The sequence below is a fragment of the Somniosus microcephalus genome, chromosome 9 (assembly GCF_052327205.1).
Source record: "Somniosus microcephalus isolate GS21.2 chromosome 9, FLI_Smic_1.0, whole genome shotgun sequence".
NCBI lineage: Eukaryota > Metazoa > Chordata > Chondrichthyes > Squaliformes > Somniosidae > Somniosus > Somniosus microcephalus.
Window position 1 is genome coordinate 244,585,190 of NC_140995.1, and position 25,237 is coordinate 244,610,426.

Sequence of the window (25,237 nt, forward strand, 5' to 3'; positions counted from 1 at the left end):
ATTCTATGACAACACGACGGAGGGAAGACAGGACTTTGTCTCCACAGTGACTGTGCGGTGGTCACTGCTATCAATACTGTCATGGACAGATGCATCTGAGACAGGTAGGTTGGTGAGGACGAGGTCAAGTAGGTTTTTCCCTCGTGTTGGTCCTCTCATCACCCGCTGCAGGCCCAGACTGGCAGTTATATCCTTCAAGACTCGGCCAGCTCGGTCAGTAGTTGTGCTACCGAGCCACTCTTGGTGATGAACATTGAAGTCCCCACCCAGAGTACATTCTGTGCCCTTGCTACTCTCAGTGCTTCTTCCAAGTGGTGTTCAACATGGAGGAGTGCTGATTCATCAGCTGAGGGAGGGCGGTAGGTGATAATCAGCAGGATTTTACATTGTAAACACTGCGCATGCGCAGAAATTTAAAGGGACCACCCATTAAAAGAAATAAGCCTCGCAGAACAAAGCGCAGCTTGCAGGGAATATTGGCTGTGAGTCATGCTTCCTGCAGCATCCCAGCACGTGCATGGGTGCTCGTGCCCTCACTCACCTTGGCCAGCCTGTTGACGGCTTTAAAAAGTGTCCAACACTAAGTGGCTAATAGTGGTCGTCTGTTGCAGCGGAGTACCCAGAATTGGTGTGAGAAGCAGGCACACTGATGTCTGTAAGTAAAGACCTGTTTTCTTAAAAGCATTATTAAAACAGTCTTTACATGCAGCACTTTCATACTATGAGTATTATTATTTATCTATATATATAAAAGGATCGTGGTGTCTGTCTGTCTGTCTGTCTGTCTGGGGCATCACTCAAAAGTTATAGAGCGTAACTACACATATGTTATATCAAAAGAAAGCTTATGATTAGGGGAGTCTCATAGGCATATTTACTTTTTGGTCAGACAAAAATTGTTCGGACAGTATACAAAAAACGTTCAAAAAAGGGACAAAATCCGCTCATTAGCGGTTGACCAATCCTACCGCTCATTAGCTTTGAGTGACGTGATGGTTGACCAATTAGGGGGCGTTTCATGGTGTTTGTGGGCGGGGCCTAATCCTTCAAACGGCCGAGCGGGAGCTGAGCTGAGGTGAGTGGCGGCCATAAAAGACCAGCCGGGCCTGAAGCACTGGCGGCCGCCCTTCTTCGCCCGCAAAATCTCCCTCCAGCTCTCACCTTTTAGCGGGGGAGAGGCTGCTTTAAATTTGATCGTTCACTCAGCCGCGTCTCTCTTCATCTCTTTTGTTTTTCTTCTCTCTGGCCGGCTGCGCGGGAAAACAGAGAACCACGTGGCCCGAGAGACAGCGAGCAGGGGAGCAGCAGCAAAGGCTCCGGCTCAGCGGATCGGGCGCTCATCAGGGGTCGGCTCTCTCTCCTTCCCCCTCTCTCTTTCCCTCTCTCTCTCTCTCTCTCCTTCCCACACAGACAGACAGATAGACAAACTCATTTATATGCCCTCAAAAAACCCTCGGCACCGCCGGGTACTCCAGCTAGTTATTAGTATTATTATATATATAAAAGGATCGTGGTGTCTGTCTGTCTCTCCGGGCATCACTCAAAAGTTATAGAGCATACCTACACATATGTTATATCAAAAGAAAGCTTATGATTAGGGGAGTGTCCTAGGCATATTTACTTTTTAAAAAACGTTAAAAAACGTACAAAATCCGCTAATTAGCGGTTGACCAATCAGGGGAGTGTCATAGGCATATTTGACCAATCAGGGGAGTGTCATAGGCATATTACTTTTAAAAAACGTTCAGAAAACTTAGGGGAGTGTCATAGGTGTATTTGACCAATCAGGGGAGTGTCATAGGCATATTTACTTTTAAAAAACGTTCAAAAAACTTTCAAAATACGCTCGACCAATCCTACCGCTCATTAGCGTTGAGTGACGTGATGGTTGACTAATCATACGGGGGAAGCACGGTGCGTCACGGGGGGCATTTCAGGCGGCTCGAGAGCAAGATAAACTGCCTACCCCTTCCCTGCGGTTTCAACTGCGCGTTCCGAGAGCCCAGGGGAGAGGGAAGCGAGCAGGTGAGCGGCGTCGCACCGGGGGCTCCGGGTCACCAAGTCGGGATTTTAATTCTCCTTCCCTCACTCTCTCCTTCCCTCTCTCTCTCTCTCTCTCTCTCTCTCCTCTTCCCTCTCTCTCTCTCTCCTTCCCCCTCTCTCTCTTGCCGTTAGTGCGGGACCGGGAAAACCGGGCTTTCCAACGAGCCATCCCCGACCTAAATCGGACACGGGAGTCCAGAGCGAAAGGCCTTCCACTGAAGATCTGCCCTCATTTTCCATTGATATATTGACCCATTTTGTTCTGATACACAAAAGTAACTTTCTCTTTCAGGTGCTGACTGACCTGCTGCCACCATCTTAGGATTTTATTTCATATTTCCAGCCTTCACTCTTGTCACAGTAGTTCCTTCTTTGCCATACTGTGCCATCTAAGGTCGGACTATCGAGTTCCAAGTCCATGGGCCAATTCCCAATCCATGGGCTAGCTCCCAATCCATGGGCCAGCTCCCAATCCACGGGCCAACTCCCAATCCACGGGCCAACTCCCAATCCATGGGTGATCTCCCCAATCCATGGGCCAACTCGCAATCCACGGGCCAGCTCCCAATCCATGGGCCAACTCCCCATTCCATGGGTCAGCTCCCCAATCCATGGGCCAACTTCCAACCCAAGGGCCAACTCCCCAATCCACGGGCCAACTCCCCAATCCACAGGCCAACTCCCCAATCCATGGGCCAACTCCCCAATCCATGGGCAAGCTCCCAATCCACAGGCCAACTCCCCAATCCATGGGCCAACTCCCCAATCCATGGGAAAGCTCCCAATCCACAGGCCAACTCCCCAATCCACGGGCCAACTCCCCAATCCATGGGCCAACTCCCAATCCATGGGTGAACTCCCCAATCCATGGGCCAGCTCGCAATCCATGGCCCAGATCCCAATCCATGGGTCAACTCCCCAATCCACGGGCCAGCTCGCAATCCACGGGCCAGCTCCCCAATCCACGGGCCAGCTCCCCAATCCACGGGCCAGCTCCCCAATCCATGGACCAACTCCCAATCCATGTCCCAACTCCCCAATCCATGGGCCAGCTCCCCAAACCATGGGCCAGCTCCCCAATCCATGGGCCAACTCCCCAATCCACGGGCCAACTCCCCAATCCATGGGCCAAATCCCCAATCCACGGGCCAACTCCCCAATCCACAGGCCAGCTCCCCAATCCATGGGTCAACTCCCAATCCATGGGCCAACTCCTAATCCATGGGCCAAATTCCAATCCATGGGCCAACTCCCAATCCATGGGCCTGCTGCCAATCCACGGGCCAACTCCCTAATCCACGGGCCAGCTTCCAATCCATGGGCCAGCTCCCAATCGACGGGCCAACTCCCAATCCACGGGCCAACTCCCAATCCATGGGTCAACGCCCAATCCATGGGTCAACTCCCAATCCATGGGCCAGCTCCCCAATCCATGGGTCAACTCCCAATCCACGGGCCAGCTCCCAATCCACGGTCAACTCCCAATCCATGGGTCAACTCCCAATCCATGGGTCAACTCCCAATCCATGGGTCAACTCCCAATCCATGGGTCAACTCCCAATCCATGGGCCAACTCCCAATCCATGGGCCAACTCCCAATCCACGGACCAGCTCCCAATCCATGGGCCAACTCCCAATCCATGGGCCAACTCCCAATCCACGGGCCAACTCCCAATCCACGATCCAGCTCCCAATCCAGGGGCCAACTTCCAATCCACGGGTCAACTCCCAATCCACGGGTCAACTCCCAATCCAAGGGTCAACTCCCAATCCACGGGTCAACTCCCAATCCACGGGTCAACTCCCAATCCATGGGTCAACTCCCAATCCATGGGTCAACTCCCAATCCATGGGTCAACTTCCAATCCACGGGCCAACTCCCAATCCACGGGTCAACTTCCAATCCACGGGCCAGCTCCCAATCCACGGGTCAACTCCCAATCCATGAGCCAACTCCCAATCCACGGGCCAGCTCCCAATCCATGTGCCAACTCCCAATCCATGGGCCAACTCCCAATCCATGGGCCAACTCCCAATCCATGGGTCAACTCCCAATCCATGGGTCAACTTCCAATCCACGGGCCAGCTCCCCAATCCACGGGCCAGCTCCCAATCCATGGGCCAACTCCCAATCCACGGGCCAGCTCCCAATCCATAGGTCAACTCCCAATCCATGGGTCAACTCCCAATCCATGAGCCAACTCCCAATCCACGGGCCAACTCCCAATCCACAATCCAACTCCCAATCCATGGGTCAACTCCCCAATCCATGGGTCAACTCCCCAATCCACGGGCCAGCTCCCCAATCCATGGGCCCAATCCCCAATCCACGGGCCAACTCCCCAATCCACAGGCCAGCTCCCCAATCCATGGGTCAACTCCCAATCCATGGATCCATGGGCCAACTCCCCAATCCATGGGCCAACTCACAATCCACGGGCCAGCTCCCCAATCCACGGGCCAGCTCCCCAATCCATGGGCCAACTCACAATCCACGGGCCAGCTCCCCAAACCATGGGCCAGCTCCCCAATCCATGGGCCAACTCCCCAATCCACAGGCCAACTCCCCAATCCATGGGCCCAATCCCCAATCCACGGGCCAACTCCCCAATCCACAGGCCAGCTCCCCAATCCATGGGTCAACTCCCAATCCATGGGCCAACTCCTAATCCATGGGCCAAATTCCAATCCATGGGCCAACTCCTAATCCATGGGCCAAATTCCAATCCACGGGCCAGCTCCCAATCCATGGGCCAGCTCTCAATCGACGGGCCAACTCCCAATCCACGGGCCAACTCCCAATCCATGGGCCAGCTCCCCAATCCATGGGCCAACTCCCAATCCACGGGCCAACTCCCAATCCATGGGCCAGCTCCCCAATCCATGGGTCAACTCCCAATCCACGGGCCAACTCCCAATCCATGGGTCAACGCCCAATCCATGGGTCAACTCCCAATCCATGGGCCAGCTCCCCAATCCATGGGTCAACTCCCAATCCACGGGCCAGCTCCCAATCCACGGTCAACTCCCAATCCATGGGTCAACTCCCAATCCATGGGTCAACTCCCAATCCATGGGTCAACTCCCAATCCATGGGTCAACTCCCAATCCATGGGCCAACTCCCAATCCATGGGCCAACTCCCAATCCACGGACCAGCTCCCAATCCATGGGCCAACTCCCAATCCATGGGCCAACTCCCAATCCACGGGCCAACTCCCAATCCACGATCCAGCTCCCAATCCAGGGGCCAACTTCCAATCCACGGGTCAACTCCCAATCCACGGGTCAACTCCCAATCCATGGGTCAACTCCCAATCCACGGGTCAACTCCCAATCCACGGGTCAACTCCCAATCCATGGGTCAACTCCCAATCCATGGGTCAACTCCCAATCCATGGGTCAACTTCCAATCCACGGGCCAACTCCCAATCCACGGGTCAACTTCCAATCCACGGGCCAGCTCCCAATCCACGGGTCAACTCCCAATCCATGAGCCAACTCCCAATCCACGGGCCAGCTCCCAATCCATGTGCCAACTCCCAATCCATGGGCCAACTCCCAATCCATGGGCCAACTCCCAATCCATGGGTCAACTCCCAATCCATGGGTCAACTTCCAATCCACGGGCCAGCTCCCCAATCCACGGGCCAGCTCCCAATCCATGGGCCAACTCCCAATCCACGGGCCAGCTCCCAATCCATAGGTCAACTCCCAATCCATGGGTCAACTCCCAATCCATGAGCCAACTCCCAATCCACGGGCCAACTCCCAATCCACAATCCAACTCCCAATCCATGGGTCAACTCCCCAATCCATGGGTCAACTCCCCAATCCACGGGCCAGCTCCCCAATCCATGGGCCCAATCCCCAATCCACGGGCCAACTCCCCAATCCACAGGCCAGCTCCCCAATCCATGGGTCAACTCCCAATCCATGGATCCATGGGCCAACTCCCCAATCCATGGGCCAACTCACAATCCACGGGCCAGCTCCCCAATCCACGGGCCAGCTCCCCAATCCATGGGCCAACTCACAATCCACGGGCCAGCTCCCCAAACCATGGGCCAGCTCCCCAATCCATGGGCCAACTCCCCAATCCACAGGCCAACTCCCCAATCCATGGGCCCAATCCCCAATCCACGGGCCAACTCCCCAATCCACAGGCCAGCTCCCCAATCCATGGGTCAACTCCCAATCCATGGGCCAACTCCTAATCCATGGGCCAAATTCCAATCCATGGGCCAACTCCTAATCCATGGGCCAAATTCCAATCCACGGGCCAGCTCCCAATCCATGGGCCAGCTCTCAATCGACGGGCCAACTCCCAATCCACGGGCCAACTCCCAATCCATGGGCCAGCTCCCCAATCCATGGGTCAACTCCCAATCCACGGGCCAGCTCCCAATCCATGGGCCAGCTCCCAATCGACGGGCCAACTCCCAATCCACGGGCCAACTCACAATCCACGGGCCAGCTCCCAATCCACGGTCAACTCCCAATCCATGGGTCAACTCCCAATCCATGGGTCAACTTCCAATCCATGGGTCAACTCCCTATCCATGGGCCAACTCCCAATCCATGGGTCAACTCCCAATCCACGGACCAGCTCCCAATCCATGGGCCAGCTCCCCAATCCATGAGCCAACTCCCAATCCACGGACCAGCTCCCAATCCATGGGTCAACTCGCAATCCATGGGTCAACTCCCAATCCATGGGTCAACTTCCAATCCACGGGCCAGCTCCCAATCCACGGGTCAACTCCCAATCCACGGACCAGCTCCCAATCCATGGGTCAACTCCCAATCCATGAGCCAACTCCCAATCCACGGGCCAACTCCCCAATCCATGGGCCAACTCCCAATCCACGGGCCAACTCCCCAATCCACGGGCCAACTCCCAATCCATGGGTCAACTTCCAATCCACGGGCCAACTCCCAATCCACGGGCCAACTCCCCAATCCATGGGCCAACTCCCAATCCATGGGTCAACTCCCAATCCATGGGTCAACTTCCAATCCACGGGCCAACTCCCAATCCACGGACCAGCTCCCCAATCCATGGGTCAACTCCCAATCCATGGGCCAGCTCCCAATCCATGGGCCAACTCCCAATCCATGGGCCAGCTCCCAATCCATGGGCCAACTCCCAATCCATGGGCCAACTCCCAATCCACGGGCCAGCTCCCAATCCATAGGTCAACTCCCAATCCATGGGTCAACTCCCAATCCATGAGCCAACTCCCAATCCACGGGCCAACTCCCAATCCACAATCCAACTCCCAATCCATGGGTCAACTCCCCAATCCACAGGTCAACTTCCAATCCACGGGCCAGCTCCCCAATCCACGGGCCAGCTCCCAGTCCATGGGCCAACTCCCCAATCCATGGATCCATGGGCCAACTCCCCAATCCATGGGCCAACTCACAATCCACGGGCCAGCTCCCCAATCCACGGGCCAGCTCCCCAATCCATGGGCCAGCTCCCAATCCATAGGTCAACTCCCAATCCATGGGTCAACTCCCAATCCATGAGCCAACTCCCAATCCACGGGCCAACTCCCAATCCACAATCCAACTCCCAATCCATGGGTCAACTCCCCAATCCATGGGTCAACTCCCCAATCCACAGGTCAACTTCCAATCCACGGGCCAGCTCCCCAATCCACGGGCCAGCTCCCAGTCCATGGGCCAACTCCCCAATCCATGGATCCATGGGCCAACTCCCCAATCCATGGGCCAACTCACAATCCACGGGCCAGCTCCCCAATCCACGGGCCAGCTCCCCAATCCATGGGCCAAGTCCCAATCCATGGGTCAACTCCCCAATCCATGGGCCAACTCCCAATCCACGGGCCAGCTCCCAATCCACAGGCCAGCTCCCAATCCATGGGCCAAGTCCCAATCCATGGGTCAACTCCCCAATCCATGGGCCAACTCCCCAATCCACAGGCCAACTCCCAATCCACGGGCCAACTCCCCAATCCATGGGCCAACTCCCAATCCACGGGCCAGCTCCCCAATCCATGGGCCAACTCCTAATCCATGGGCCGACTTCCAATCCATGGTACAACTCCCAATCCATGGGCCTGCTGCCAATCCACGGGCCATATACCTAATCCACGGGCCAGCTCCCAATCCATTGGCCAACTCCCAATCCATGGGCCTGCTGCCAATCCACGGGCCAACTCCCCAATCCACGGGCCAGCTCCCGATCCATGGGCCAACTCCCAATCCACGGGCCAACTCCCTAATCCATGGGCCAGCTCCCGATCCATGGGCCAACTCGCAATCCATGGGTCAACTCCCAATCCATGGGCCAACTCGCAATCCATGGGCCTGCTGCCAATCCATGGGCCAACTCCCCAATCCATGGGCCAGCTCCCAATCCATGGGCCAACTCCCAATCCATGAGCCAACTCCCAATCCATGGGCCAACTCCCAATCCATGGGCCAGCTCCCAATCCACGGGCCAACTCCCAATCCATGGGTCAACTCCCAATCCATGGGCCAGCTCCTAATCCACGGGCCAACTCCCAATCCATGTGTCAACTCCCAATCCATGGGCCAACTCCCAATCCATGGGTCAACTCTCAATCCATGGGTCAACTTCCAATCCACGGGTCAACTTCCAATCCACGGGCCAACTCCCAATCCATGGGTTAACTCCCAATCCATGGGCCAACTCCCAATCCATGGGTCAACTCCCAATCCATGGGCCAGCTCCCAATCCATGGGCCAACTCTGAATCCATGGGTCAACTCCCAATCCATGGGTCAACTCCCAATCCATGGGCCAGCTCCCAATCCATGGGCCAACTCCCAACCCACGGGCCAACTCCCAATCCACGGGCCAACTCCCAATCCATGGGTCAACTCACAATCCATGGGCCAGCTCCCAATTCATGGGCCAGCTCCCAATCCACGGGCCAACTCCCAATCCATGGGTCAACTCCCAATCCATGGGCCAGCTCCTAATCCACGGGCCAACTCTCAATCCATGTATCAACTCCCAATCCATGGGCCAACTCCCAATCCATGGGTCAACTCTCAATCCATGGGTCAACTTCCAATCCACGGGTCAACTTCCAATCCACGGGCCAACTCGCAATCCATGGGTCAACTCCCAATCCATGGGCCAACTCCCAATCCATGGGTCAACTCCCAATCCATGGGCCAGCTCCCAATCCATGGGCCAACTCCGAATCCATGGGTCAACTCCCAATCCACGGGCCAACTCCCAATCCATGGGTCAACTCCCAATCCATGGGCCAGCTCCCCAATCCATGGGTCAATTCCCAATCCACGGGCCAACTCCCAATCCACGGGCCAACTCCCAATCCACGGGCGAACTCCCAATCCACGGGCCAATTCCCAATCCATGGGTCAACTCCCCAATCCATGGGTCAACTCCCCAATCCACGGGCCAGCTCCCAATCCATGGGCCAACTCCCAATCCATGGGTCAACTCCCAATCCATGGGCCAGCTCCCCAATCCATGGGTCAACTCCCAATCCACGGGCCAACTCCCCAATCCATGGGTCAACTCCCAATCCACGGGCCAACTCCCAATCCATGGGCCAACTCCCAATCCATGGGCCAACTCCCAATCCATGGGCCAACTCCCCAATCCATGGGTCAACTCCCCAATCCATGGGCCAGCTCCCCAAGCCATGGGTCAACTCCCAATCCACGGGCCAACTCCCAATCCACAGGCCAACTCCCAATCCATGGGCCAACTCCCAATCCATGGGTCAACTCCCCAATCCATGGGCCAGCTCCCCAATCCATGGGTCAACTCCCCAATCCATGGGCCAGCTCCCCAATCCATGGGTCAACTCCCAATCCACGGGCCAACTCCCAATCCACGGGCCAGCTCCCCAATCCACGGGCCAGCTCCCCAATCCACGGGTCAACTCCCAATCCACGGGCCAACTCCCAATCCATGGGCCAACTCCCCAATCCATGGGCCAACTCCCAATCCACGGGCCAACTCCCCAATCCATGGGCCAACTCCCAATCCATGGTTCAACTCCCCAATCCACGGGCCAGCTCCCCAATCCACGGGCCAACTCCCCAATCCACGGGCTAACTCCCCAATCCACGGGACAGCTCCCAATCCATGGGCCAACTCCCAATCCATGGGTCAACTCCCAATCCACGGCCAGCTCCCCAATCCATGAGCCAACTCCCAATCCACGGGTCAACTCCCAATCCACGGGTCAACTTCCAATCCACGGGTCAACTTCCAATCCACGGGCCAACTCCCAATCCATGGGCCAACTCCCAATCCACGATCCAGCTCCCAATCCACGATCCAGCTCCCAATCCATGGGCCAACTCCCAATCCACGATCCAACTCCCAATCCACGGGCCAACTCCCAATCCACGGGCCAACTCCCAATCCACGGGCCAACTCGCAATCCACGATCCAGCTCCCAATCCATGAGCCAACTCCCAATCCACGATCCAGCTCCCAATCCATGGGCCAACTCCCAATCCACGATCCAGCTCCCAATCCATGAGCCAACTCCCAATCCACGGGCCAGCTCCCAATCCATGGGCCAACTCCCCAATCCATGGGTCAACTCCCCAATCCATGGGCCAACTCACAATCCATGGGCCAGCTCCCCAATCCACGGGCCAGCTCCCCAATCCATGGGTCAACTCCCCAATCCATGGGCCAACTCCCAATCCACGGGCCAGCTCCCAATCCACAGGCCAGCTCCCAATCCATGGGCTAACTCCCAATCCATGGGTCAACTCCCCAACCCATGAGCCAGCTCCCCAATCCATGGGCCAGCTCCCCAATCCACGGGCCAACTCCCCAATCCACGGGCCAACTCCCAATCCATGGGCCAGCTCCCCAATCCACAGGCCAGCTCCCAATCCATGGGCCAGCTCCCCAATCCATGGGCCAACTACCAATCCATGGGTCAACTCCCCAATCCATGGGTCAACTCGCAATCCATGGGCCAGCTCCTAATCCACGGGCCAACTCCCAATCCATGTGTCAACTCCCAATCCATGGGCCAACTCCCAATCCATGGGTCAACTCTCAATCCATGGGTCAGCTTCCAATCCACGGGTCAACTTCCAATCCACGGGCCAACTCCCAATCCATGTGTCAACTCCCAATCCATGGGCCAACTCCCAATCCATGGGTCAACTCTCAATCCATGGGTCAACTTCCAATCCACGGGTCAACTTCCAATCCACGGGCCAACTCGCAATCCATGGGTCAACTCCCAATCCATGGGCCAACTCCCAATCCATGGGTCAACTCCCAATCCATGGGCGAGCTCCCAATCCATGGGCCAACTCTGAATCCATGGGTCAACTCCCAATCCATGGGTCAACTCCCAATCCATGGGCCAGCTCCCAATCCATGGGCCAACTCCCAACCCACGGGCCAGCTCCAAATCCATGGGCCAACTCCCAATCCATGGGCCAACTCCCAATCCATGGGTCAACTCCCAATCCATGGGATAGCTCCCAATCCATGGGCCAACTCCCAATTCATGGGCCAGCTCCCAATCCACGGGCCAACTCCCAATCCATGGGTCAACTCCCAATCCATGGGCCAGCTCCTAATCCACGGGCCAACTCTCAATCCATGTATCAACTCCCAATCCATGGGCCAACTCCCAATCCATGGGTCAATTCTCAATCCATGGGCCAACTCCCAATCCATGGGTCAACTCTCAATCCATGGGTCAACTCCCAATCCATGGGCCAACTCCCAATCCATGGGTCAACTCCCAACCCATGGGCTAGCTCCCAATCCATGGGCCAACTCCGAATCCATGGGTCAACTCCCAATCCACGGGCCAACTCCCAATCCATGGGTCAACTCCCAATCCATGGGCCAACTCCCAATCCACGGGCCAACTCCCAATCCATGGGCCAGCTCCCAATCCATGGGCCAACTCCCAATCCACGGGTCAACTCCCAATCCACGGGCCAACTCCCAATCCATGGGTCAACTCCCAAACCACGGGCCAACTCCCAATCCATGGGCCAACTCCCAATCCATGGACCAGCTCCCAATCCATGGGCCAACTCCCCAATCCATGGGTCAACTCCCCAATCCATGGGTCAACTCCCAATCCATGGGCCTACTCCCAATCCATGGGTCAACTCCCAATCCATGGGCCAGCTCCCAATCCATGGGCCAACTCCCAATCCATGGGTCAACTCCCAATCCACGGGCCAACTCCCAATCCATGGATCAACTCCCAATCCATGGGCCAAGTCCCAAGCCATGGGTCAATTCCCAATCCACGGGTCAACTTCCAATCCATGGGTCAACTCCCAATCCATGGGCCAGCTCCCCAATCCATGGGTCAATTCCCAATCCACGGGCCAACTCCCAATCCACGGGCCAACTCCCAATCCACGGGCCAACTCCCAATCCATGGGCCAACTCCCAATCCATGGGTCAACTCCCAATCCACGGGCCAACTCCCAATCCATGGATCAACTCCCAATCCATGGGCCAAGTCCCAAGCCATGGGTCAATTCCCAATCCACGGGTCAACTTCCAATCCATGGGTCAACTCCCAATCCATGGGCCAGCTCCCCAATCCATGGGTCAATTCCCAATCCACGGGCCAACTCCCAATCCACGGGCCAACTCCCAATCCACGGGCCAACTCCCAATCCACGGGCGAACTCCCAATCCACGGGCCAATTCCCAATCCATGGGTCAACTCCCCAATCCATGGGTCAACTCCCCAATCCACGGGCCAGCTCCCAATCCATGGGCCAACTCCCAATCCATGGGTCAACTCCCAATCCATGGGCCAGCTCCCCAATCCATGGGTCAACTCCCAATCCACGGGCCAACTCCCCAATCCATGGGTCAACTCCCAATCCACGGGCCAACTCCCAATCCATGGGCCAACTCCCAATCCATGGGCCAGCTCGCCAATCCATGGGTCAACTCCCAATCCACGGGCCAACTCCCAATCCACGGGCCAACTCCCAATCCATGGGTCAACTCCCCAATCCATGGGTCAACTCCCCAATCCATGGGTCAACTCCCCAATCCATGGGCCAGCTCCCCAAGCCATGGGTCAACTCCCAATCCACGGGCCACCTCCCAATCCATGGGCCAACTCCCAATCCATGGGCCAGCTCCCCAAGCCATGGGTCAACTCTCAATCCATGGGTCAACTCCCAATCCACGGGCCAACTCCCAATCCATGGGCCAACTCCCAATCCATGGGCCAACTCCCAATCCATGGGTCAACTCCCCAATCCATGGGCCAGCTCCCCAATCCACGGGTCAACTCCCCAATCCATGGGCCAGCTCCCCAATCCATGGGTCAACTCCCAATCCACGGGCCAACTCCCAATCCACGGGCCAGCTCCCCAATCCACGGGCCAGCTCCCCAATCCACGGGTCAACTCCCAATCCACGGGCCAGCTCCCAATCCACGGGCCAACTCCCCAATCCACGGGCCAACTCCCAATCCACGGGCCAACTCCCCAATCCACGGGCCAACTCCCAATCCATGGGTCAACTCCCCAATCCAAGGGCCAGCTCCCCAATCCACGGGCCAGCTCCCCAATCCACGGGCTAACTCCCCAATCCACGGGACAGCTCCCAATCCACGGGCTAACTCCCCAATCCACGGGACAGCTCCCAATCCATGGGCCAACTCCCCAATCCATGAGCCAACTCCCAATCCATGGGCCAGCTCGCCAATCCATGGGTCAACTCCCAATCCACGGGTCAACTCCCAATCCACGGGCCAACTCCCAATCTACGGGCCAACTCCCAATCCATGGGTCAACTCCCAATCCATGAGCCAACTCCCAATCCATGGGTCAACTCCCAATCCATGAGCCAACTCCCAATCCACGGGTCAACTTCCAATCCACGGGTCAACTTCCAATCCACGGGTCAACTTCCAATCCACGGGCCAACTCCCAATCCATGGGCCAACTCCCAATCCACGATCCAGCTCCCAATCCATGGGCCAACTCCCAATCTATGGGTCAACTCCCAATCCACGGGCCAGCTCCCCAATCCATGGGTCAACTCCCCAATCCATGGGCCAACTCCCAATCCACGGGCCAGCTCCCAATCCACAGGCCAGCTCCCAATCCATGGGCTAACTCCCAATCCATGGGTCAACTCCCCAACCCATGAGCCAGCTCCCCAATCCATGGGCCAGCTCCCCAATCCACGGGCCAACTCCCCAATCCATGGGCCAACTCCCAATCCATGGGCCAGCTCCCCAATCCACAGGCCAGCTCCCAATCCATGGGCCAGCTCCCCAATCCATGGGCCAACTACCAATCCATGGGTCAACTCCCCAATCCATGGGCCAACTCCCCAATCCATGGGTCAACTCCCAATCCATGGGCCAACTCCCCAATCCATGGGTCAACTCCCAACCAATGGGCCAACTCCCAATCCATGAGCCAACTCCCCAATCCATGGGCCAACTCCCAATCCATGGGCCAACTCCCCAATCCATGGGCCAACTCCCTAATCCATGGGTCAACTCTCAATCCATGGGCCAACTCCCAATCCATGGGTCAACTCTCAATCCATGTGTCAACTTCCAATCCACGGGTCAACTTCCAATCCACGGGCCAACTCGCAATCCATGGGTCAACTCCCAATCCATGGGCCAACTCCCAATCCATGGGTCAACTCCCAATCCATGGGCCAGCTCCCAATCCATGGGCCAACTCCGAATCCATGGGTCAACTCCCAATCCACGGGCCAACTCCCAATCCATGGGTCAACTCCCAATCCATGGGCCAGCTCCCCAATCCATGGGTCAATTCCCAATCCACGGGCCAACTCCCAATCCACGGGCCAACTCCCAATCCACGGGCGAACTCCCAATCCACGGGCCAATTCCCAATCCATGGGTCAACTCCCCAATCCATGGGTCAACTCCCCAATCCACGGGCCAGCTCCCAATCCATGGGCCAACTCCCAATCCATGGGTCAACTCCCAATCCATGGGCCAGCTCCCCAATCCATGGGTCAACTCCCAATCCACGGGCCAACTCCCCAATCCATGGGTCAACTCCCAATCCACGGGCCAACTCCCAATCCATGGGCCAACTCCCAATCCATGGGCCAACTCCCAATCCATGGGCCAACTCCCCAATCCATGGGTCAACTCCCCAATCCATGGGCCAGCTCCCCAAGCCATGGGTCAACTCCCAATCCACGGGCCAACTCCCAATCCACAGGCCAACTCCCAATCCATGGGCCAACTCCCAATCCATGGGTCAACTCCCCAATCCATGGGCCAGCTCCCCAATCCACGGGTCAACTCCCCAATCCATGGGCCAGCTCCCCAATCCATGGGTCAACTCCCAATCCACGGGCCAACTCCCAATCCACGGGCCAGCTCCCCAATCCACGGGCCAGCTCCCCAATCCACGGGTCAACTCCCAATCCACGGGCCAACTCCCAATCCACGGGCCAACTCCCCAATCCATGGGCCAACTCCCAATCCACGGGCCAACTCCCCAATCCATGGGCCAACTCCCAATCCATGGTTCAACTCCCCAATCCACGGGCCAGCTCCCCAATCCACGGGCCAACTCCCCAATCCACGGGCTAACTCCCCAATCCACGGGACAGCTCCCAATCCATGGGCCAACTCCCAATCCATGGGTCAACTCCCAATCCACGGCCAGCTCCCCAATCCATGAGCCAACTCCCAATCCACGGGTCAACTCCCAATCCACGGGTCAACTTCCAATCCACGGGTCAACTTCCAATCCACGGGCCAACTCCCAATCCATGGGCCAACTCCCAATCCACGATCCAGCTCCCAATCCATGGGCCAACTCCCAATCCACGATCCAACTCCCAATCCACGGGCCAACTCCCAATCCACGGGCCAACTCCCAATCCACGGGCCAACTCGCAATCCACGATCCAGCTCCCAATCCATGAGCCAACTCCCAATCCACGATCCAGCTCCCAATCCATGGGCCAACTCCCAATCCACGATCCAGCTCCCAATCCATGAGCCAACTCCCAATCCACGGGCCAGCTCCCAATCCATGGGCCAACTCCCCAATCCATGGGTCAACTCCCCAATCCATGGGCCAACTCACAATCCACGGGCCAGCTCCCCAATCCATGGGTCAACTCCCCAATCCATGGGCCAACTCCCAATCCACGGGCCAGCTCCCAATCCACAGGCCAGCTCCCAATCCATGGGCTAACTCCCAATCCATGGGTCAACTCCCCAACCCATGAGCCAGCTCCCCAATCCATGGGCCAGCTCCCCAGTCCACGGGCCAACTCCCCAATCCACGGGCCAACTCCCAATCCATGGGCCAGCTCCCCAATCCACAGGCCAGCTCCCAATCCATGGGCCAGCTCCCCAATCCATGGGCCAACTACCAATCCATGGGTCAACTCCCCAATCCATGGGTCAACTCGCAATCCATGGGCCAGCTCCTAATCCACGGGCCAACTCCCAATCCATGTGTCAACTCCCAATCCATGGGCCAACTCCCAATCCATGGGTCAACTCTCAATCCATGGGTCAGCTTCCAATCCACGGGTCAACTTCCAATCCACGGGCCAACTCCCAATCCATGTGTCAACTCCCAATCCATGGGCCAACTCCCAATCCATGGGTCAACTCTCAATCCATGGGTCAACTTCCAATCCACGGGTCAACTTCCAATCCACGGGCCAACTCGCAATCCATGGGTCAACTCCCAATCCATGGGCCAACTCCCAATCCATGGGTCAACTCCCAATCCATGGGCGAGCTCCCAATCCATGGGCCAACTCTGAATCCATGGGTCAACTCCCAATCCATGGGTCAACTCCCAATCCATGGGCCAGCTCCCAATCCATGGGCCAACTCCCAACCCACGGGCCAGCTCCAAATCCATGGGCCAACTCCCAATCCATGGGCCAACTCCCAATCCATGGGTCAACTCCCAATCCATGGGCCAGCTCCCAATCCATGGGCCAACTCCCAATTCATGGGCCAGCTCCCAATCCACGGGCCAACTCCCAATCCATGGGTCAACTCCCAATCCATGGGCCAGCTCCTAATCCACGGGCCAACTCTCAATCCATGTATCAACTCCCAATCCATGGGCCAACTCCCAATCCATGGGTCAATTCTCAATCCATGGGCCAACTCCCAATCCATGGGTCAACTCTCAATCCATGGGTCAACTCCCAATCCATGGGCCAACTCCCAATCCATGGGTCAACTCCCAACCCATGGGCTAGCTCCCAATCCATGGGCCAACTCCGAATCCATGGGTCAACTCCCAATCCACGGGCCAACTCCCAATCCATGGGTCAACTCCCAATCCATGGGCCAACTCCCAATCCACGGGCCAACTCCCAATCCATGGGCCAGCTCCCAATCCATGGGCCAACTCCCAATCCACGGGTCAACTCCCAATCCACGGGCCAACTCCCAATCCATGGGTCAACTCCCAAACCACGGGCCAACTCCCAATCCATGGGCCAACTCCCAATCCATGGACCAGCTCCCAATCCATGGGCCAACTCCCCAATCCATGGGTCAACTCCCCAATCCATGGGTCAACTCCCAATCCATGGGCCTACTCCCAATCCATGGGTCAACTCCCAATCCATGGGCCAGCTCCCAATCCATGGGCCAACTCCCAATCCATGGGTCAACTCCCAATCCACGGGCCAACTCCCAATCCATGGATCAACTCCCAATCCATGGGCCAAGTCCCAAGCCATGGGTCAATTCCCAATCCACGGGTCAACTTCCAATCCATGGGTCAACTCCCAATCCATGGGCCAGCTCCCCAATCCATGGGTCAATTCCCAATCCACGGGCCAACTCCCAATCCACGGGCCAACTCCCAATCCACGGGCCAACTCCCAATCCACGGGCGAACTCCCAATCCACGGGCCAATTCCCAATCCATGGGTCAACTCCCCAATCCATGGGTCAACTCCCCAATCCACGGGCCAGCTCCCAATCCATGGGCCAACTCCCAATCCATGGGTCAACTCCCAATCCATGGGCCAGCTCCCCAATCCATGGGTCAACTCCCAATCCACGGGCCAACTCCCCAATCCATGGGTCAACTCCCAATCCACGGGCCAACTCCCAATCCATGGGCCAACTCCCAATCCATGGGCCAGCTCGCCAATCCATGGGTCAACTCCCAATCCACGGGCCAACTCCCAATCCACGGGCCAACTCCCAATCCACGGGTCAACTCCCCAATCCATGGGTCAACTCCCCAATCCATGGGTCAACTCCCCAATCCATGGGCCAGCTCCCCAAGCCATGGGTCAACTCCCAATCCACGGGCCACCTCCCAATCCATGGGCCAACTCCCAATCCATGGGCCAGCTCCCCAAGCCATGGGTCAACTCTCAATCCATGGGTCAACTCCCAATCCACGGGCCAACTCCCAATCCATGGGCCAACTCCCAATCCATGGGCCAACTCCCAATCCATGGGTCAACTCCCCAATCCATGGGCCAGCTCCCCAATCCACGGGTCAACTCCCCAATCCATGGGCCAGCTCCCCAATCCATGGGTCAACTCCCAATCCACGGGCCAACTCCCAATCCACGGGCCAGCTCCCCAATCCACGGGCCAGCTCCCCAATCCACGGGTCAACTCCCAATCCACGGGCCAGCTCCCAATCCACGGGCCAACTCCCCAATCCACGGGCCAACTCCCAATCCACGGGCCAACTCCCCAATCCACGGGCCAACTCCCAATCCATGGGTCAACTCCCCAATCCAAGGGCCAGCTCCCCAATCCACGGGCCAGCTCCCCAATCCACGGGCTAACTCCCCAATCCACGGGACAGCTCCCAATCCACGGGCTAACTCCCCAATCCACGGGACAGCTCCCAATCCATGGGCCAACTCCCCAATCCATGAGCCAACTCCCAATCCATGGGCCAGCTCGCCAATCCATGGGTCAACTCCCAATCCACGGGCCAACTCCCAATCTACGGGCCAACTCCCAATCCATGGGTCAACTCCCAATCCATGAGCCAACTCCCAATCCACGGGTCAACTTCCAATCCACGGGCCAACTCCCAATCCATGGGCCAACTCCCAATCCACGATCCAGCTCCCAATCCATGGGACAACTCCCAATCTATGGGTCAACTCCCAATCCATGGGCCAACTCCCAATCCACAGGCCAACTCCCAATCCACGGGCCAACTCCCAATCCACGGGCCAACTCGCAATCCACGGGCCAGCTCCCAATCCATGGGCCAACTCCCAATCCACGATCCAGCTCCCAATCCATAGGCCAACTCCCAATCCACGGGCCAACTCCCAATCCACGGGCCAACTCCCCAATCCATGGGCCAACTCCCAATCCACGGGCCAACTCCCCAATCCATGGGCCAACTCCCAATCCATGAGCCAACTCCCAATCCACGGGCCAGCTCCCAATCCATGGGCCAACTCCCCAATCCATGGGTCAACTCCCCAATCCATGGGCCAACTCACAATCCACGGGCCAGCTCCCCAATCCACGGGCCAGCTCCCCAATCCATGGGTCAACTCCCCAATCCATGGGCCAACTCCCAATCCACGGGCCAGCTCCCAATCCACAGGCCAGCTCCCAATCCATGGGCTAACTCCCAATCCATGGGTCAACTCCCCAACCCATGAGCCAGCTCCCCAATCCATGGGCCAGCTCCCCAATCCACGGGCCAACTCCCCAATCCATGGGCCAACTCCCAATCCATGGGCCAGCTCCCCAATCCACAGGCCAGCTCCCAATCCATGGGCCAGCTCCCCAATCCATGGGCCAACTACCAATCCATGGGTCAACTCCCCAATCCATGGGCCAACTCCCCAATCCATGGGTCAACTCCCAATCCATGGGCCAACTCCCCAATCCATGGGTCAACTCCCAACCAATGGGCCAACTCCCAATCCATGAGCCAACTCCCCAATCCATGGGCCAACTCCCAATCCATGGGCCAACTCCCCAATCCATGGGCCAACTCCCTAATCCATGGGTCAACTCTCAATCCATGGGCCAACTCCCAATCCATGGGCCAGCTCCCAATCCATGGACCAACTCCCAATCCATGGGCCAACTCCCAATCCATGGGCCAGCTCCCAATCCATGGGCCAGCTCCCAATCCATGGGCCTGCTGCCAATCCACGGGCCAACTCCCCAATCCACGGGCCAGCTCCCAATCCACGGGCCAACTCCCCAATCCATGGGCCAACTCCCAATCCACGGGTCAACTCCCCAATCCATGGGCCAGCTCCCAATCCATGGGTCAACTCCCCAATCCATGGGCCAACTCCCAATCCACGGGTCAACTCCCCAATCCACGGGCCAGCTCCCAATCCACGGGCCAACTCCCCAATCCATGGGCCAACTCCCAATCCACGGGTGAACTCCCCAATCCACGGGCCAGCTCCCAATCCACGGGCCAACACCCCAATCCACGGGCCAACTCCCAATCCATGGGTCAACTCCCAATCCATGGGCCAGCTCCCAATCCATGGGTCAACTCCCAATCCATGGGTCAACTCCCCAATCCACGGGCCAGCTCCCAATCCATGGGTCAACTCCCCAATCCATGGGCCAACTCCCCAATCCATGGGCCAACTCCCCAATCCACGGGCCAGCTCCCAATCCATGGGCCAGCTCCCAATCCATGGGTCAACTCCGCAATCCATGCGTCAACTCCCCAATCCATGGGCCAACTCCAAATCCATGGGCCAGCTCCCAATCCACGGGCCAGCTCCCCAATCCATGGGCCAGCTCCCCAATCCACGGGCCAACTCCCCAATCCACGGGCCAACTCCCCAATCCACGGGCCAGCTCCCAATCCATGGATCAACTCCCCAATCCATGGGTCAACTCCCCAATCCACGGGCCAACTCCCCAATCCACGGGCCAGCTCCCATCCATGGGTCAACTCCCCAATCCACGGGCCAGCTCCCATCCATGGGTCAACTCCCCAATCCATGGGCCAGCTCCCAATCCATGGGCCAACTCCCCAATCCACAGGCCAGCTCCCAATCCATGGGCCAACTCCCCAATCCACGGGCCAGCTCCCAGTCCATGGGCCAGCTCGCAATCCAGCTCTAGCTTTGCTTCCGAACCAATAATGGGCCAAACACTAGATCCATTAAAAAAATTAATTTACAATAACTAGTTCCATTGGAGGAGACAAAGCTTTTCAACAGCTAGCACACTAAACTTTTTAATTAAGTATATTGTAAGCAAGCTCTTGCAAAATTATTTTGTTCTCACGCTGGCTTTTTTGGAGGATGGCCTGGAAATTCCGCTGTGACCACTCCACTGGCACAAGTACAAGGGAGCTACTCCTCCGTCAGTCCCAGCCCGAAGACATCAACCCTGTTCCAAATTGCAGGGATATGGTCATTTGCATTGCTGGGTGGGTCGCGGGCACCAGAGGGCCACCAAGGTTCTTTGGGGTAAGGCAAAGGCCTTTCAAAAGGCTCCATTAGAACTCATGCAAGCCTTGTGAGAGTATGATGGTGGAATGTGAAAGATCTGCACCCCCCCACCCCGCCACTGTAAAATCGCTGCCTAAAAAAGAGTGGAATTCCAATGGAACTGGCTCCACCCCAAATTCCATCTGCCGCTGGCCAATCAGCAACAACAGTTTGCATTTATACAGGGATTGCAGTGATATGGGGAAAGAGCGGGGAGTGGGACTAACTGGATTGCTCTTCGAAAGAGCTGGCGCAGACTCGATGGGCCGAATGCCTCCTTCTGTGCTATACTATTCTATGATTCTATAACATTGCTCCGAAAACAGGTGAACGAGAGAGAAAATAGAGTAAAGGAGGGGAGAGAAACAGATGGAAGGAGGGGAAAGAGAGATACAGAAGTGGAGGAGAGGAAAGAGAGAAACCGAAGGAATTGGGGAGTGAGAAACAAAAGTGGAGGAAAGAGAGAAACAGAAGGAAGAGGGGGAGAGAGAGAAACAGAAGGAAGAGGGGGGAGAGAAACAGAAGGAAGAGGAGAGAGAGAAACAGAAGGAAGAGGGGAGAGAGAAACAGAAGGAAGAGGGGAGAGAGAAACAGAAGGAAGAGGGGAGAGAGAAACAGAAGGAAGAGGGGAGAGAGAAACAGGAGGAAGAGGGGAGAGAGAGAAACAGAAGGAAGAAGGGAGAGAGAAACAGATGGAAGAGGGGAGAGAGAAACAGAAGGAAGAGGGGAGAGAGAAACAGAAGGAAGAGGGGAGAGAGAAACAGGAGGAAGAGGGGAGAGAGAGAAACAGAAGGAAGAGGGGAGAGAGAAACAGAAGGAAGAGGGGAGAGAGAGAAACAGAAGGAAGAGGGGAGAGAGAAACAGAAGGAAGAGGGGAGAGAGAAACAGAAGTGGAGGAGGGGAAGAGAGAAACAGAGTGGAGGAGGGGAGAGAGAGAAACAGAGTGGAGGAGTGGAGAGAGAAACAGGAGGAAGGGGGAGATAGTTCAAGTAAGTAGACCAAAAACTACACTGTAAACTAAGTTACCTAATTACAAATTTAATTAAATAAAGCAAAGTCATATAGGGATGGCAATGCAGGTGGTGTGCTGGAACTGCTGTGTGTGGGAATTTGTGGCGAGCATTGTGATCCCGGACAACCACGTTTGCAGTAAGTGCCTGCATCTTGAGGAACTTCAGCTCAGAGTTTTTGAGCTGGAGTCTGAGGTGCAGACATTCCTGGGCATCAGGGATGGGGTGAGTTACCTGAACGCTTTGATCCAGGAGGCACTCGCACCCCTTAAGTTAGGTAGTGGTACAGGTCCGGTTAGTGGTCAGGGACAGGAGGGTGTGACTGCAACTCAGACAGGTAAGAGGACCCCAGATGCAGTGCTGGAGGAGCCTCAGCCTTTGTCCTTGTCCAACATGTATGAGGTGCTTGCTGCCTGTGTGGATGAGGGAAAAACCTGCAGGATGGATGAGCAGGCTGACCATGGCACCATGATGCAGGGGGGAGTGAAAGGGAATGTAGTTGTGGTAGGGGACAGTATAGTCAGGGGGATAGATACTGTCCTCTGCAGCTGCGACCAAGAGTTCCGAAGGTTGTGTTGCCTGCCCGGTGCCAGGGTTAAAGACATCTCCACGCGGCTGGAGAAGAACTTGGAGTTGGATGGTTGGATCCAGTTGTCGTGGTCCACGTAGGAACCAACGACATAGGCAGAACTAGGAATGAGGTTCTGCTGAGGGAATTTGAGGAGCTAGGATCCAAATTAAAAAGCAGAACCTCAAAGGTAATAATCTCTAGATTGTTACCTGAGCCACATGCAAATTGGCATAGGGACAAACAGATTAGAGGTTTAAATGCATGGTTCAGAGATTGGTGTGGGAGGAAGAGGTTTCAGTTCATGGGGCACTGGCACCAGTACTGGGGAAACGGAGCTGTTCCGATGGGACGGGCTCCACTTAAACCAGGCTGGGACCAGTGTCCTGGTGAATCGAATAACTAGGGCAGTAGACAGAGCTTTAAACTAATGAAGGGGGGGTGGGAGGATTCAGGAAAGAGTAAATTTAAAAGCAGCGAGAGAAATGTCAAGGCTCTAGAGCGGAGTAGAGTTTTGGGTAAAAATAAGCAGAGTGGGTCAGGAAGTGACAGAGAGAGTAACGAAGGTAATAAGGCATCAGTGACTACGGTGACATCAGGGAAAAATAGAACTAAGTCAAAGCTAAAGGCACTATATCTGAATGCGCGAAGCATTTACAACAAAATAGATGAATTAATAGCGCAGATAGAAATTAATAGGTTTGATCTAACGGCCATTATGGAGATCTGGTTGCAAAGTGGCCAAGGTTGGGAACTAAATATTCCAGGATACTTAACTTTTAGAAGAGACAGGCAAAATGGAAAAGGAGGCGGGGTAGCCCTGATAATAAAGATGGGGTAAAGACAGTAGAGAGAAAGGATCTTAGCTCTGAAAATCAAGAAGTAGAATCAGTTTGGGTGGAGCTAAGAAACAGCAAGGGGCAGAAAACATTGGTGGGAGTTGTTTATAGGCCCCCAAACAGTAGTTGTAATGTAGGGCAGAGTATAAATCAGGAAATTAGAGGTGCATGTAACAAGGGTAATACGGTGATCATGGGGCCTTTAATCTACATATAGACGGGGCAAACCAAATTTGCAGTAATAGTGTGGAGGATGAATTCATGGAATGTATACAAGACAGTTTTCTAGATCAGTATGTTGAGGAACCAACTCGGGAACAGGCTATTTTAGATCTAGTACAGTATTGTGCAATGAGAAAGGGTTAATTAATAACCTTGTAGTAAAGGGGCCTTTAGGGAAGAGTGACCATAATATGATAGAAATTTATATTGAGTTTGAAAGTATCTTAGTTAAATCTGAAACTAGGCTCTTAAACAGGCAGTTAATTTGCACTAATCCCCTTCCTGCCTCGGGGAGGCGGCTCCCAGCGCGGGTCGGGTACCCGCCTCCTGGGAAGATGGCACGGAGGCGGGTTGGGGGCGGGATGAGTACCCGCCCCCAGATTCTGCCATTTTGCCGGCAGTACCGCCTCTTTACCCGCCTCCCCAGGGCCGGCAAAATTCCCCCCTTTGTGTCTGTCTTCACGGAAGAAGATGCAAAAAACTTCCTGGAAATAGTTAAGTTCTAAGGGTCCAGCGAGAATTTGAGGAACTGAAAGCAATTAGTATCAGTAAATAAGTAGTACTGGTGAAATTAATGGGACTGAGAGCCGATAAATCCCCTGGACCTGATGGACTACATCCTAGGGTTTTGAAAGAGGTGGCTATAGAGATAGTGGATGCATTGGTTGTCATTTTCCACAATTCCATAGATTCTAGGACGGTTCCCGCGGATTGGAAGGTAGCAAATGTAACCCCACTATTTAAAAAAGGAGGGAGAGAGAAAACGGGGAACTACAGACCAGTTAGCCTGACATCAGCAGTAGGGAAAATGCTAGAATCTATTATTAAGGACGTGATAACAGGGCACTTAGAAAATAATAATAGGATTGGGCCGAGTCAACACGGATTTATGAAAGGGAAATCGTGTTTGACAAATCTGTTAGAATTTTTTGAGATTGTAACGAGCAGAATAGATAAGGGGAAACCAGTGGATGTGGTGTATTTGGATTTTCAGAAGGCATTCGATAAGGTGCCACACAAGAGATTATTTAAAAAAAATTAGAGTTCATGGGATTGGGGGTAATATACTAGCATGGATTGAGGAATGGT